We start from the raw sequence: 16,781 nt of genomic DNA, 5'->3' as shown, positions 1-16,781 counted from the left end.
GCATTGTATGTACTAGCCCTATCTATAAATCTAGAAATTTTTGTAAAATCTGTTGTATGTACGTACCTTACCTGAATAAACATTTATTTATTTATTATTTATTTATTATTTATTATTGTGTATTGTTATTATTCTAATCTGCTTTTGTGTCAAATTTCTTCAATGGACCTGTAAACATTTTTTTGTCAATTTTACTGTAATTCTTCTACTTAAAATTATCTGTACAGGTAAAGTAAATCTGTAAAGTACCTGTAAACATTTTTTATAAATTTTACTGTTAATTTATGTAAAAAATTTCTGTTAGTTTAAGGACTTGCCCGAAACGCTTTACGTGCTAGTGGCTTTACAAGAATGTAAATTCAATTTAATTTCTGTATTCTCTGTTAACCCCCAATGTACCTTCTTGTATATAAATAAATAAATAAATAGCCTCCCCCTACTCTACCATTGACAGTAGTGGGTGCCACAGGGCAGCATCTTGGGACCTCTCCTATTTCTTATACATTATATATATATATATATATATATATATATATATATATATATATATATATATATATATATATATATATATATATATATATATATATATATATATGTCGTACCTAATAGCCAGAACGCACTTCTATGCCTACTATTCAAGGCCCGATTTGCCTAATAAGCCAAGTTTTCATGAATTAATTGTTTTTCGACTACCTAACCTACCTAACCTAACCTAACCTAACTTTTTCGGCTACCTAACCTAACCTAACCTATAAAGATAGGTTAGGTTAGGTAGGGTTGGTTAGGTTCGGTCATATATCTACGTTATTTTTAACTCCAATAAAAAAAAATTGACCTCATACATAATGAAATGGGTAGCTTTATCATTTCATAAGAAAAAAATTAGAGAAAATATATTAATTCATGAAAACTTGGCTTATTAGGCAAATCGGGCCTTGAATAGTAGGCATAGAAGTGCGTTCTGGCTATTAGGTATGACATATATATATATATATATATATATATATATATATATATATATATATATATATATATATATATATATGTCGTACCTAGTAGCCAGAACGCACTTCTCAGCCTACTATGCGAGGCCCGATTTGCCTAATAAGCCAAGTTTTCCTGAATGAATATATTTTCTCTAATTTTTTTCTTATGAAATGATAAAGCTACCCATTTCATTATGTATGAGGTCAATTTTTTTTTATTGGAGTTAAAATTAACGTAGATATATGACCGAACCTAATCAACCCTACCTAACCTATCTTTATAGGTTAGGTTTGGTTAGGTAGCCCAAAAAGGTAGGTTAGGTTAGGTTAGGTAGGTTAGGTAGTCAAAAAACAATTAATTCATGAAAACTTGGTTTATTAGGCAAATCGGGCCTTGCATAGTAGGCTGAGAAGTGCGTTCTGGCTACTAGGTACGACATATATATATATATATATATATATATATATATATATATATATATATATATATACATTAGTATATTTTGGTAGCAGTCTTTTCTGTAGACATACATTATTAAATATGACCGAAAAAGTAAGATTAATAATTCTAACACAAATTTTCTCGATCTTTCGTACGTTTCTTTTCACTGTCGGTGGTAATTCAAAAATCAATTCTCCAAAATTCATTTTTATTTCTAGTCTGACGCGACAGTTGGGCTCGTTTCGTAAAACTTATTACATTTTCAAAGACTTTAGTTTACACACACATAACTGAATAGAACTTACACATCTTCGATTTGTTTATATCTACATTTGAGTGAGGTGGATGGGGTGAGGTGGTATTAATAGGGTATTAAATTCCTAAACACAAGACAGAACACGAAACAATGGGTATTGAATGGAAGTGATTGTAGAAAGCCTATTTATTACTATTATTACTATTACTATTACTATTACTAGAAAGCCTATTACGCTTTGCGTAATAGTGGCTTTAGGCATTGTATGTACTAGCTCTATCTATAAAGCCAACAAACTTTGTAAAATCTCTTTATGTATGTACCTTACCTAAATAAAAATTATTATTATTATTATTATTATTATTATTATTATTGGTCCATATTTCTTGATGCTTCTATATTGGAGCGGAGTCTTGAGGTGGGTAGAATATAGTTGTGCATTAATTGGCTGTTGATTGCTGGTGTTGACTTCTTGATGTGTAGTGCCTCGCAGACGTCAAGTTGCCTGCTATCGCTGTATCTATCGATGATTTCTGTGTTGTTTACTAGGATTTCTCTGGCGATGGTTTGGTTGTGGGAAGAGATTATATGTTCCTTAATGGAGCCCTGTTGCTTATGCATCGTTAAACGCCTAGAAAGAGATGTTGTTGTCTTGCCTATATACTGGTTTTTTTGGAGCTTACAGTCCCCAAAGAGGGCATTTGAAGGCATAGACGACGTTTGTCTCTTTTAAAGCGATCTGCTTTGTGTCTGGAGAGTTTCTCATGAGTAGGCTGGCCGTTTTTCTGGTTTTATAGTAAATCGTCAGTTGTATCCTCTGATTTTTGTCTGTAGGGATAACGTTTCTATTAACAATATCTTTCAGGACCCTTTCCTCTGTTTTATGAGCTGTGGAAAAGAAGTTCCTGTAAAATAGTCTAATAGGGGGTATAGGTGTTGTGTTAGTTGTCTCTTCAGAGGTTGCATGGCGTTTCACTTTCCTTCTTATGATGTCTTCGACGAAACCATTGGAGAAGCCAATGTGTAAACTAAAGTCTTTGAAAATGTAATAAGTTTTACGAAACGCGCCCAAGTGTCGCGTCAGACTAGAAATAAAAATGAATTGTGGAGAATTGATGTTTGAATTACCACCAACAGTGAAAAGAAATGTACGATAGATCGAGAAAATTGGTGTTAGAATTATTAATCTTACTTTTTCGGTCATATTTAATAATATATATATATATATATATATATATATATATATATATATATATATATATATATATATTATATATATATATATATATATATAAATTATATATATATATATATATATATATATATATATATATATATATATATATATATATATATATATATATATATATATATTAGTATATTTTGGTAGCAGTCTTTCCTGTAGACATATATTATTAAATATGACCGAAAAAGTAAGATTAATAATTCTAACACGAATTTTCTCAATCTTTCGTACATTACGCTTCACTGTTGGAGGTAAATAAAAAATCACTTCTCCAAAATTCATTTTTATTTCTAGTCTGACGCGACACGGGCGCGTTTCGTAAAACTTATTACATTTTCAAAGACTTCACAAATACACAACTGATTAGAACTTACGTATCTCTGATTTTATATCTACATTTGAATGAGGTGGGAGGGGTGATGTGGCATTAACACAAGACAGAACAAGATGGGATATTAATAGGGTATTAAAAGTATCAACACAAGACAGAACAGAAACAATGGGTATTGAATAGAAGTGTTTGTAGAAAGCCTATTGGTCCATATTTCTTGATGCTTCTACATTGGAGCGGAGTCTTGAGGTGGGTAGAATACAGTTGTCCAATAATTGGCTGTTGATTGCTGGTGTTGACTTCTTGATGTGTAGTGCCTCGCAAACGTCAAGCCGCCTGCTATCGCTGTATCTATCGATGATTTCTGTGTTGTTTACTAGGATTTCTCTGGCGATGGTTTGGTTATGGGAAGAGATTATATGTTCCTTAATGGAGCCCTGTTGCTTATGCATCGTTAAACGCCTAGAAAGAGATGTTGTTGTCTTGCCTATATACTGGGTTTTTTGGAGCTTACAGTCCCCAAGTGGGCATTTGAAGGCATAGACGACGTTAGTCTCTTTTAAAGCGTTCTGTTTTGTGTCTGGAGAGTTTCTCATGAGTAGGCTGGCCGTTTTTCTGGTTTTATAGTAAATCGTCAGTTGTATCCTCTGATTTTTGTCTGTAGGGATAACGTTTCTATTAACAATATCTTTCAGGACCCTTTCCTCCGTTTTATGAGCTGTGGAAAAGAAGTTCCTGTAAAATAGTCTAATAGGGGGTATAGGTGTTGTGTTAGTTGTCTCTTCAGAGGTTGCATGGCTTTTCCCTTTTCTTCTTATGATGTCTTCGATGAAACCATTGGAGAAGCCGTTATTGACTAGGACCTGCCTTACCCTACAGAGTTCTTCGTCGACTTGCTTCCATTCTGAGCTGTGGCTGAGAGCACGGTCGACGTATGTGTTAACAACACTCCTCTTGTACCTGTCAGGGCAGTCGCTGTTGGCATTTAGGCACATTCCTATGTTTGTTTCCTTAGTGTAGACTGCAGTGTGGAAAAGGGCGGAGGTTTCCACACTGCAGTCTACACTAAGGAAACATATATATATATATATATATATATATATATATATATATATATATATATATATATATATATATATATATATTTCTTTCCTTGTTTTTCCTGCAATCAGCTTTTTTTATGCAGACAAGTATAGACCCAGAACTTAACCTCTTATCCACTATCTATGACAATAATCACTTTAATGATCTAAATTGCAGATATTTTGCAGCACATGATGTAAACAATGTATTAACTCATAATCACAATATCTCTGTAATCAATTTGAACGTTAGATCCCTAGGTAAACACTTCGATGATGTTAGTGCCTTGATTGAAACTATTGACAACAAATTCTCTTTTATTATACTTACTGAAACATGGTTGAAAGAGGATACTACTCAACTCTTTAACATGCCTAACTACTCAGCAATTCACAACTGTCGTCAACTTCAGAGAGGTGGTGGCACTGCTCTTTACTACCACCAAGAACTAACATGCTTAAAAGAAATTAGAACTAGAGACTGCTATGGGGAGTATATCTTCGCCAGCTTCAGAATCAAGGGTGCCGAGTCTGTCCTGTCTGTGGGTGCAGTTTATAGAATTCCTAACACTGATGTGTCCGAATTCAACTCAAACCTTAGAAATCTAATACTTGATAACAGACTGAACAAAAACCACCTAATTATCGCAGGGGACTTTAATATTGACCTCTGCGAGCCAGAACACCCTACTGCTGTTAGCTTCCTCAACTGTATGAATTCCTGCTTCCTCATACCCTTAATCACTAGACCTACTAGAATCACTGATAGCACTGCCACGACTCTAGATCACATCTGGACAAACATAACCTCTCCGCTTACTTCAGGTATAATCACCGATAGCACTACAGACCATTACCCCACATTTCTCTTAACTAACATTAGCAAACTACCTCTTGAGTCAGTAAGTTAATAAAGTTAGTCAGTTAATAGAGTCATAGATAGATAGAGGTAGAGTCAGTTAATAAAATCAATACTAAAAAGTACCTAATTTCATCTTCATAGTTTTTCTCTTTTTGCCTTAAAATTGCACTGTATCTATTGCTACCCAATCTCCCAACCTTTTTGTTCCCAATTTGAACATCTTTACCATTGAGATCATTGCTGTTTTCTTATATGTGCTGCCATTCTATTTTATGGTGTTTATAAATCTTGTTTATCTATATCTTTTGCTACCCAGTCTCCCAATCTTTATGTACACATTCTGAACATCTTTACCATTGTGATCATTGCTGTCTTATATGTGCTGTCAATCTGCTGTATGGTGTCTATTAATCTTGTTTAAATTACTAATCAAGCTGTCAATGTAATCAATCAGAGCTTTAATATAACAATGTGCTTTAATATACTTACTTATCTCTCTCATCTCATTTTTCTCTTGTAATGTATCTTTCATTTATCAATTCTGATTAAAATTACCTACTTAAAATTATCTGCTAGATTAAGGACCTGCCCGAAACGCTGCGCGTACTAGTGGCTTTACAAGAATGTAAATACTGTACTATCCAATGTATTCTCACAAACCCAATGTACCTTCTTGTATATATATAAATAAAATAAATAAAATAAATAATAAAATAAGAGAGATACGTTTTAGACTGCACAATGAAACTGCTATAGACAATTTTATAACTGCTGCTGATAATGTCAACTGGGAGTCCGAGTTAGGTAACATAGAGGACATCAACCTAGCAGTGCAATCTTTTCTTCAAAAAACTCTTAGCCTTTATAATACCCACTGTCCTATGCTTACAAAACAAGTCACAACCAAAAGGCTCAACAATCCCTGGCTTACGAAGGGAATACTTAAATCTATTAATAAAAAACATGACCTTGAGAAGAAGTATAGGTTAGGAATTGTCTCCTAACAATTTAGGTTAGGTTAGGTTAGGTAGGGTTGGTTAGGTTCGGTCATATATCTACGTTAATTATAACTCCAATTAAAAAAAATTGACCTAATACATAATGAAATGGGTAGCTTTATCATTTCATAAGACAATAATTAGAGAAAGTATATTATTTCAGGGAAAACTTGGTTTATTAGGCAAATCGGGCCTTGCATAGTAGGCTGAGAAGTGCGTTCTGGCTACTAGGTACGATATATATATATATATATATATATATATATATATATATATATATATATATATATATATATAAATATATATATAAATATATATATAAATATATATATAAATATATATATATATATATATATATATATATATATATATATATATATATATATATATATATATATATATACATATATATTAGTATATTTTGGTAGCAGTCTTTCCTGTAGACATATATTATTAAATATGACCGAAAAAGTAAGATTAATAATTCTAACACGAATTTTCTCAATCTTTCGTACATTACGCTTCACTGTTGGAGGTAAATCAAAAATCGATTCTCCAAAATTCATTTTTATTTCTAGTCTGACGCGACACGGGCGCGTTTCGTAAAACTTATTACATTTTCAAAGACTTTAGTTCACAAATACACAACTGAATAGAACTTACGTATCTCCGATTTTATATCTACATTTGAGTGAGGTGGAAGGGGTGATGTGGCATTAACACAAGACAGAACAAAATGTGGAATTAATAGGGTATTAATTTCATCAACACAAGACAGAACACGAAGCAATGGATATTGAATAGAAGTGTTTGTAGAAAGCCTATTGGTCCATATTTCTTGATGCTTCTATATTGGAGCGGAGTCTTGAGGTGGGTAGAATATAGTTGTGCATTAATTGGCTGTTGATTGCTGGTTTTGACTTCTTGATGTGTAGTGCCTCGCAAACGTCAAGCCGCCTGCTATCGCTGTATCTATCGATGATTTCTGTGTTGTTTACTAGGATTTCTCTCAAGACTCCGCTCCAATATAGAAGCATCAAGAAATATGGACCAATAGGCTTTCTACAAACACTTCTATTCAATACCCATTGTTTCGTGTTCTGTCTTGTGTTGATGAAATTAATACCCTATTAATGCCACCTCTTGTTCTGTCTTGTGTTGATGAAATTAATACCCTATTAATGTCACCTCACCCCATCCACCTCACTCAAATGTAGATATAAAATCGGAGATGCGTAAGTTCTATTCAGTTGTGTATTTGTAAACTAAAGTCTTTGAAAATGTAATAAGTTTTACGAAACGCGCTCGTGTCGCGTCAGACTAGAAATAAAAATGAATTTTGGAGAATTGATTTTTGATTTACCTCCAACAGTGAAAAGAAATGTACGAAAGATTGAGAAAATTCGTGTTAGAATTATTAATCTTACTTTTTCGGTCATATTTAATAATATATGTCTACAGGAAAGACTGCTACCAAAATATATATATATATATATATATATATATATATATATATATATATATATATATATATATATATATATATATATATATATATCCTCAGAGGAAATCACACATAATGCAATAGAGGGAATGTTTATGTCCCCTTGAATACAGTTTCTGTGTACTTTTCTCCTACCACCCCCTTCCTTTTGTGTTTTGTTGTCTTTTATTAGATATTTAAAGGTTACAATATGTACATTAGTTAATACAATTAGCGCTTAAAGGTCATGGATCTCTTGTGAAACACATGGGTATTAATAGTTGTTTTATTATGTAAAATAAATATAAAAGGCCCAAGGGCCATGTAGGAACAAGAATGCAAGGCCGGCAGAAGCTGCCATAAGTCTGGGAAGACAGAAGATTCTATTGCTTTGAAGAAATTAGAAGATCCTGCTTCTCCATCCTCCTGTTTCCAAGATGGCGGCCACACCCTGCTTGCCCTGGACAATCATCATATGGAGAAGGACTGTGTGGTTACTGTGAAGAGAAGGTCAACAAATGCAGTGCCAGCATGAGTCAGTCTTGAAAGGTGAACGGTGATGGCACCCTCCCAGTAACACAAAAGCCAAGCAGGCCCAGTGAGGAAGACCTGTTGAAGGGAAAGAAGGAGAACTTGTAGTCATACATTTTTATTATATAAGATTCCTAAATATTAGATTGATATAAATTTGTGAGAGTATTCTGAGCATTTTGAATCATCTTGAGTCTTCTCCTCCCTAAGCAAATAAACTGTCAAAAGATTAAACAACCCCTGGCTCACAAGTAGCATACCCATCAATGCTTACCAATATAATACAAGGAGCCAAAGCTTCCTTTTATGAGAATAGATTTTAAGAAGCAAAAGGAAATATGAACATTTCATGGAAAGCCATCTCTAACATCCTAGGGTCTAAACAACAATCACATACCAAGCAGATAAAACTCTCCAAAGACGGTTACACACTTGCAACAGACTTAGATATTGCAACTAATTCCAATAGCTTCTTTTCATCAATTGGTGCAAACCTTGCCAGAAAAATTCCAGAGACCCAGACACAATATACTACATATCTCACAGGTAGCTAACTCTCTATTCCTTTTACCAGTCTGCTGACAGACATTATATCCATAATTCAATTACTTAAAACCAAAGCTTGGAACATTAATAAAATACCATCTATGATATATAAGAGTGCTGCCCCTGTTCTTGCAACACCCATTTCTCTGCTATTCAACAAATCTCTAGTGTCCTACTTTTCCTGATATCCTTAAAAAAGCAAGAGTGGTGCCAGTTCATAAAGGAGGCGAGACAACTGGCAATTACAGAATAATATCACATCTACCTATACTTTCAAAAATTGTTTTTTTTTTTAAACAGCTCTATTCCTACTTCGTAAAATCTATATACTAAGTCCCTGCCAGTTTGGCTTTTGTTTCCAAATGAGTATCAATGATGCCATCATTAGACTGTTTGATATAATCTACACTGCCCTTGACAAAAATGAGTTCTCAATTGGCTTCTTCATTGACTTGAAAAAAGCCTTTGATACTATAAACCATAATTACGTCTTATTTAAACTTCACCACTATGGTATTCAAGGCCTTGCTTTGGACTATATTCGTTCCTATCTAAGTGACAGGAACTAATATGTACTCATCAATAGCATAACTCCAACTTTTGGACAGAAGTCCAACTTTTGCCTTATTCAAAGATAAAACCAAAAAGTACCTAATTTCATCTTCATAGTTTTCTACCTAGTACTTTATGTTCACACTGTATCTAGTGCTACCTAATCCCCCAACATTTGTACCTAAGCCATATTACCTTACCACTGTAATCTTAGATATCATCTGATATCATGGTTGTTGTATTGAGTGCATATTCTACTGCATTATTCCTTGAGATTTTTCCTTGAAACGATCCTCATATTATCCTTCAGTGAACCAACGTATAACCCTGAAATGTTATCCTCATGTACCTAGTAATCCTTGTTTCATTATTGTGTATTGTTATTATTGCGTATTGTTATTATTGTGTATTGTTATTAATAAAAATATTAAAAAATTATCCATTAATAAAAAACATGACCTTGAGAAGAAGTATAGGTTAGGAACCGTCTCCAAAGAATTCTCTAAGAATTACTCGTTATTGCTATCTAAAATAATTAGTCGAGCCAAAGCTAAATACTACGAAGATAAATTTACCCAAATAAAGAGCAACATTAAAAAATCTTGGAGCACAATTTCACAAATATTGGGATCAAAGAAGATTTTAAATAACAAACCAACAGTCCTGTCCAATAACGATGGTCAGCTTTCAGCCTCTGATTCTGCTATTGAGTTCAATAGGTTCTTCTCTTCCATTGGGTCATCCCTTGCAAATGATATTCCATCTTCCAGTACTGATGTTAAGGACTATCTTACAGGTAACTATCCACAGCCTCTGTACCTAAAGCCTACAAATTCCACTGACGTTAATGAGATAATCTTTTCCCTTAAAACCAAGCCTAGTGCCCTTGAGGAGATACCAACTTTAATTTACAAAAAAGCCTCCAGATTTTTAGCCTCTGCTATTGCATTGCTCTTCAACAAGTCACTTGAACTCCAAATCTTTCCAGATATTCTAAAAAAAGCGAGAGTAACCCCTGTCCACAAATGTGGTGATCTCACAGATGTTAACAACTACAGACCTATATCAATCCTGCCTAACTTGTCAAAAATATTTGAAAAACTAATCTACAAGCAGATTTACTCTTATCTAGCCAAACACAATATACTTAACTCTTGTCAATATGGCTTCAGACCCAAAAAAGCACTAACGATGCACTTATTAGTATGATTAACTTGATACATGCAGCTCTTGATAAAAATGAGTTCCCTGTTGGATTATTTGTGGACCTGCGTAAAGCTTTTAACACTGTCAACCACCAAAACCTTCTTCTTAAATTACAACATTATAGAGTCAGAGGACACTCCCTGCAGTACCCTAAGTCTTACATTACTGACAGGCTCCAATATGTTTCTGTGAATAATTCAATTTCTCCCACCCTACCCATCAACATTGGTGTTCCTCAGGGCAGCATACTTGGCCCTCTCCTGTTTCTCACCTACATTAATGACCTTCCAAATCCCTCCCAACACCTCAAACCAATTCTATTTGCTGATGACACAACCTTCATTTACTCCAGTCCTGACCCCCTTGCTCTAAATGCCACAGTAAATATTGAGCTAAATAAAGTCCATCTTTGACTAACTGCCAACAAACTCACCCTTAACATTGAAAACAAAATTCTATATTCTGTTTGGCAATAAATCCTCTAATCAAATAAATCTCAGAATAAACAATACCCAAATTTGTAACAAAATATATGGCAAATTCCTAGGCGTTCTCATTGACCACAAGCTGAATTTCCAGGGACACATTCTAAATATATCAAAAAAAGTTTCAAAAACTGTTGCCATTCTTTCTAAGATCAGATATTATGTTCCCCGCCCTGCCCTGGTGACGCTCTATTACTCCCTCATCTATCCATATCTCAACTATGGTATTTGTGCTTGGGGTTCTACTACCCAAAATCATTTACGTCCTCTAATTACTCAACACAAAGCTGCTATTAGGATAATATCCAACTCTGGCCCCAGACATCACTCGGTACCTCTACTCAAATCTTTGAATATGTTAGATATTAAGTCACTGCACATTCTCTCATATGTATTATACATATATAAAACGCTGAACTGTAATGCCAACCCTGACCTCAAAAGCTTCATTGAAGGTTGTAACAGAACCCATGAGCACCACACCAGAAATAAATACAGTTTTGATATTCCAAGAGTACGACTTAATCAAACTAGAAATGCTCTACAAATCAAGGGACTCAGAATGTGGAATGACCTTCCCAATCATGTTAAAGACTGTATCTCTCTCAACCAGATTAAGATAAAAACGAAGCACTACCTAATAAATTCCCTGTAACTACCTTACCCCTATATTGTCAACCCATGTCTGTTTTTTTAAACAACGCTGTTTGTCGACCTAATTGTATTTGTGTTGCTTTTTCAGTCATGTTACCCCCCTTTTTTATCTTTATTTTAATTTGTTCTCAACACATTCTATACTTTAAACTCAACTTGTATTAAGTTATAGTCTTTAATGTTTTTCCTGTCCGAAACGCTTTGCGTAATGGTGGCTTTAGGCATTGTATGTACTAGCCCTATCTATAAATCTAGAAATTTTTGTAAAATCTGTTGTATGTACGTACCTTACCTGAATAAACATTTATTTATTTATTATTTATTATTGTGTATTGTTATTATTCTAATCTGCTTTTGTGTCAAATTTCTTCAATGGACCTGTAAACATTTTTTTGTCAATTTTACTGTAATTCTTCTACTTAAAATTATCTGTACAGGTAAAGTAAATCTGTAAAGTACCTGTAAACATTTTTTATAAATTTTACTGTTAATTTATGTAAAAAATTTCTGTTAGTTTAAGGACTTGCCCGAAACGCTTTATGTGCTAGTGGCTTTACAAGAATGTAAATTCAATTTAATTTCTGTATTCTCTGTTAACCCCCAATGTACCTTCTTGTATATAAATAAATAAATAAATAGCCTCCCCCTACTCTACCATTGACAGCAGTGGGTGCCACAGGGCAGCATCTTGGGACCTCTCCTATTTCTTATACATTATATATATATATATATATATATATATATATATATATATATATATATATATATATATATATATATATATATATATATATATATGTCGTACCTAGTAGCCAGAACGCACTTCTCAGCCTACTATGCGAGGCCCGATTTGCCTAATAAGCCAAGTTTTCCTGAATGAATATATTTTCTCTAATTTTTTTCTTATGAAATGATAAAGCTACCCATTTCATTATGTATGAGGTCAATTTTTTTTTATTGGAGTTAAAATTAACGTAGATATATGACCGAACCTAATCAACCCTACCTAACCTAACCTAACCTATCTTTATAGGTTAGGTTTGGTTAGGTAGCCCAAAAAGGTAGGTTAGGTTAGGTTAGGTAGGTTAGGTAGACGAAAAACAAATAATTCATGAAAACTTGGCTTATTAGGCAAATCGGGCCTTGCATAGTAGGCTGAGAAGTGCGTTCTGGCTACTAGGTACGACATATATATATATATATATATATATATATATATATATATATATATATATATATATATATATATATATATATATATATATATATATATTAGTATATTTTGGTAGCAGTCTTTCCTGTAGACATACATTATTAAATATGACCGAAAAAGTAAGATTAATAATTCTAACACAAATTTTCTCGATCTTTCGTACGTTTCTTTTCACTGTCGGTGGTAATTCAAAAATCAATTCTCCAAAATTCATTTTTATTTCTAGTCTGACGCGACACTTGGGCTCGTTTCGTAAAACTTATTACATTTTCAAAGACTTTAGTTTACACACACACAACTGAATAGAACTTACACATCTTCGATTTGTTTATATCTACATTTGAGTGAGGTGGATGGGGTGAGGTGGTATTAATAGGGTATTAAATTCCTAAACACAAGACAGAACACGAAACAATGGGTATTGAATGGAAGTGATTGTAGAAAGCCTATTTATTACTATTATTACTATTACTATTACTATTACTAGAAAGCCTATTACGCTTTGCGTAATAGTGGCTTTAGGCATTGTATGTACTAGCTCTATCTATAAAGCCAACAAACTTTGTAAAATCTCTTTATGTATGTACCTTACCTAAATAAAAATTATTATTATTATTATTATTATTGGTCCATATTTCTTGATGCTTCTATATTGGAGCGGAGTCTTGAGGTGGGTAGAATATAGTTGTGCATTAATTGGCTGTTGATTGCTGGTGTTGACTTCTTGATGTGTAGTGCCTCGCAGACGTCAAGCTGCCTGCTATCGCTGTATCTATCGATGATTTCTGTGTTGTTTACTAGGATTTCTCTGGCGATGGTTTGGTTGTGGGAAGAGATTATATGTTCCTTAATGGAGCCCTGTTGCTTATGCATCGTTAAACGCCTAGAAAGAGATGTTGTTGTCTTGCCTATATACTGTTTTTTTTTGGAGCTTACAGTCCCCAAAGAGGGCATTTGAAGGCATAGACGACGTTGGTCTCTTTTAAAGCGATCTGCTTTGTGTCTGGAGAGTTTCTCATGAGTAGGCTGGCCGTTTTTCTGGTTTTATAGTAAATCGTCAGTTGTATCCTCTGATTTTTGTCTGTAGGGATAACGTTTCTATTAACAATATCTTTCAGGACCCTTTCCTCTGTTTTATGAGCTGTGGAAAAGAAGTTCCTGTAAAATAGTCTAATAGGGGGTATAGGTGTTGTGTTAGTTGTCTCTTCAGAGGTTGCATGGCGTTTCACTTTCCTTCTTATGATGTCTTCGACGAAACCATTGGAGAAGCCAATGTGTAAACTAAAGTCTTTGAAAATGTAATAAGTTTTACGAAACGCGCCCAAGTGTCGCGTCAGACTAGAAATAAAAATGAATTGTGGAGAATTGATGTTTGAATTACCACCAACAGTGAAAAGAAATGTACGAAAGATCGAGAAAATTGGTGTTAGAATTATTAATCTTACTTTTTCGGTCATATTTAAAAATATATATATATATATATATATATATATATATATATATATATATAAATATATATATATATATATATATATATATATATATATATATATATATATATATATATATATATATATATTAGTATATTTTGGTAGCAGTCTTTCCTGTAGACATATATTATTAAATATGACCGAAAAAGTAAGATTAATAATTCTAACACGAATTTTCTCAATCTTTCGTACATTACGCTTCACTGTTGGAGGTAAATCAAAAATCACTTCTCCAAAATTCATTTTTATTTCTAGTCTGACGCGACACGGGCGCGTTTCGTAAAACTTATTACATTTTCAAAGACTTCACAAATACACAACTGATTAGAACTTACGTATCTCTGATTTTATATCTACATTTGAGTGAGGTGGGAGGGGTGATGTGGCATTAACACAAGACAGAACAAGAGGGGATATTAATAGGGTATTAAAAGTATCAACACAAGACAGAACAGAAACAATGGGTATTGAATAGAAGTGTTTGTAGAAAGCCTATTGGTCCATATTTCTTGATGCTTCTATATTGGAGCGGAGTCTTGAGGTGGGTAGAATATAGTTGTGCAATAATTGGCTGTTGATTGCTGGTGTTGACTTCTTGATGTGTAGTGCCTCGCAAACGTCAAGCCGCCTGCTATCGCTGTATCTATCGATGATTTCTGTGTTGTTTACTAGGATTTCTCTGGCGATGGTTTGGTTATGGGAAGAGATTATATGTTCCTTAATGGAGCCCTGTTGCTTATGCATCGTTAAACGCCTAGAAAGAGATGTTGTTGTCTTGCCTATATACTGGGTTTTTTGGAGCTTACAGTCCCCAAGTGGGCATTTGAAGGCATAGACGACGTTAGTCTCTTTTAAAGCGTTCTGTTTTGTGTCTGGAGAGTTTCTCATGAGTAGGCTGGCCGTTTTTCTGGTTTTATAGTAAATCGTCAGTTGTATCCTCTGATTTTTGTCTGTAGGGATAACGTTTCTATTAACAATATCTTTCAGGACCCTTTCCTCCGTTTTATGAGCTGTGGAAAAGAAGTTCCTGTAAAATAGTCTAATAGGGGGTATAGGTGTTGTGTTAGTTGTCTCTTCAGAGGTTGCATGGCTTTTCACTTTCCTTCTTATGATGTCTTCGATGAAACCATTGGAGAAGCCGTTATTGACTAGGACCTGCCTTACCCTACAGAGTTCTTCGTCGACTTGCTTCCATTCTGAGCTGTGGCTGAGAGCACGGTCGACGTATGCGTTAACAACACTCCTCTTGTACCTGTCAGGACAGTCGCTGTTGGCATTTAGGCACATTCCTATGTTTGTTTCCTTAGTGTAGACTGCAGTGTGGAAAAGGGCGGAGGTTTCCACACTGCAGTCTACACTAAGGAAACATTATATATATATATATATATATATATATATATATATATATATATATATATATATATATATATATATATATATATATATATATATATTTCTTTCCTTGTTTTTCCTGCAATCAGCTTTTTTTATGCAGACAAGTATAGACCCAGAACTTAACCTCTTATCCACTATCTATGACAATAATCACTTTAATGATCTAAATTGCAGATATTTTGCAGCACATGATGTAAACAATGTATTAACTCATAATCACAATATCTCTGTAATCAATTTGAACGTTAGATCCCTAGGTAAACACTTCGATGATGTTAGTGCTTTGATTGAAACTATTGACAACAAATTCTCTTTTATTATACTTACTGAAACATGGTTGAAAGAGGATACTACTCAACTCTTTAACATGCCTAACTACTCAGTGTCATGTTCACAGAAAATGGTACCATCCGTTTTCTATGTGCGGCGGCTGAGACGCCAGAGAGAGAGATTGGAGGTAAACAAGAGAGCGTACAGGACGCCCGCCAAGCTTGGTAGCTACTAGTCATGTAATCATATTAAGTATTAAAGTCAGTAACCAAGCAATGACTTTACATCAACCCTACAACCAAGACTTCCTCAGTAACACACAAACACCACACTCAGCAATTCACAACTGTCGTCAACTTCAGAGAGGTGGTGGCACTGCTCTTTACTACCACCAAGAACTAACATGCTTAAAAGAAATTAGAACTAGAGACTGCTATGGGGAGTATATCTTCGCCAGCTTCAGAATCAAAGGTGCCGAGTCTGTCCTGTCTGTCTGTTATAGAATTCCTAACACTGATGTGTCCGAATTCAACTCAAACCTTAGAAATCTAATACTTGATAACAGACTGAACAAAAACCACCTAATTATCGCAGGGGACTTTAATATTGACCTCTGCGAGCCAGAACACCCTACTGCTGTTAGCTTCCTCAACTGTATGAATTCCTGCTTCCTCATACCCTTAATCACTAGACCTACTAGAATCACTGATAGCACTGCCACGACTCTAGATCACATCTGGACAAACATAA

Source organism: Procambarus clarkii, chromosome 24, assembly GCF_040958095.1.
Source record: "Procambarus clarkii isolate CNS0578487 chromosome 24, FALCON_Pclarkii_2.0, whole genome shotgun sequence".
Lineage (NCBI taxonomy): Eukaryota > Metazoa > Arthropoda > Malacostraca > Decapoda > Cambaridae > Procambarus > Procambarus clarkii.
The sequence above is the reverse complement of the archived record's forward strand: the minus strand, read 5'-3'. Positions refer to the sequence as shown.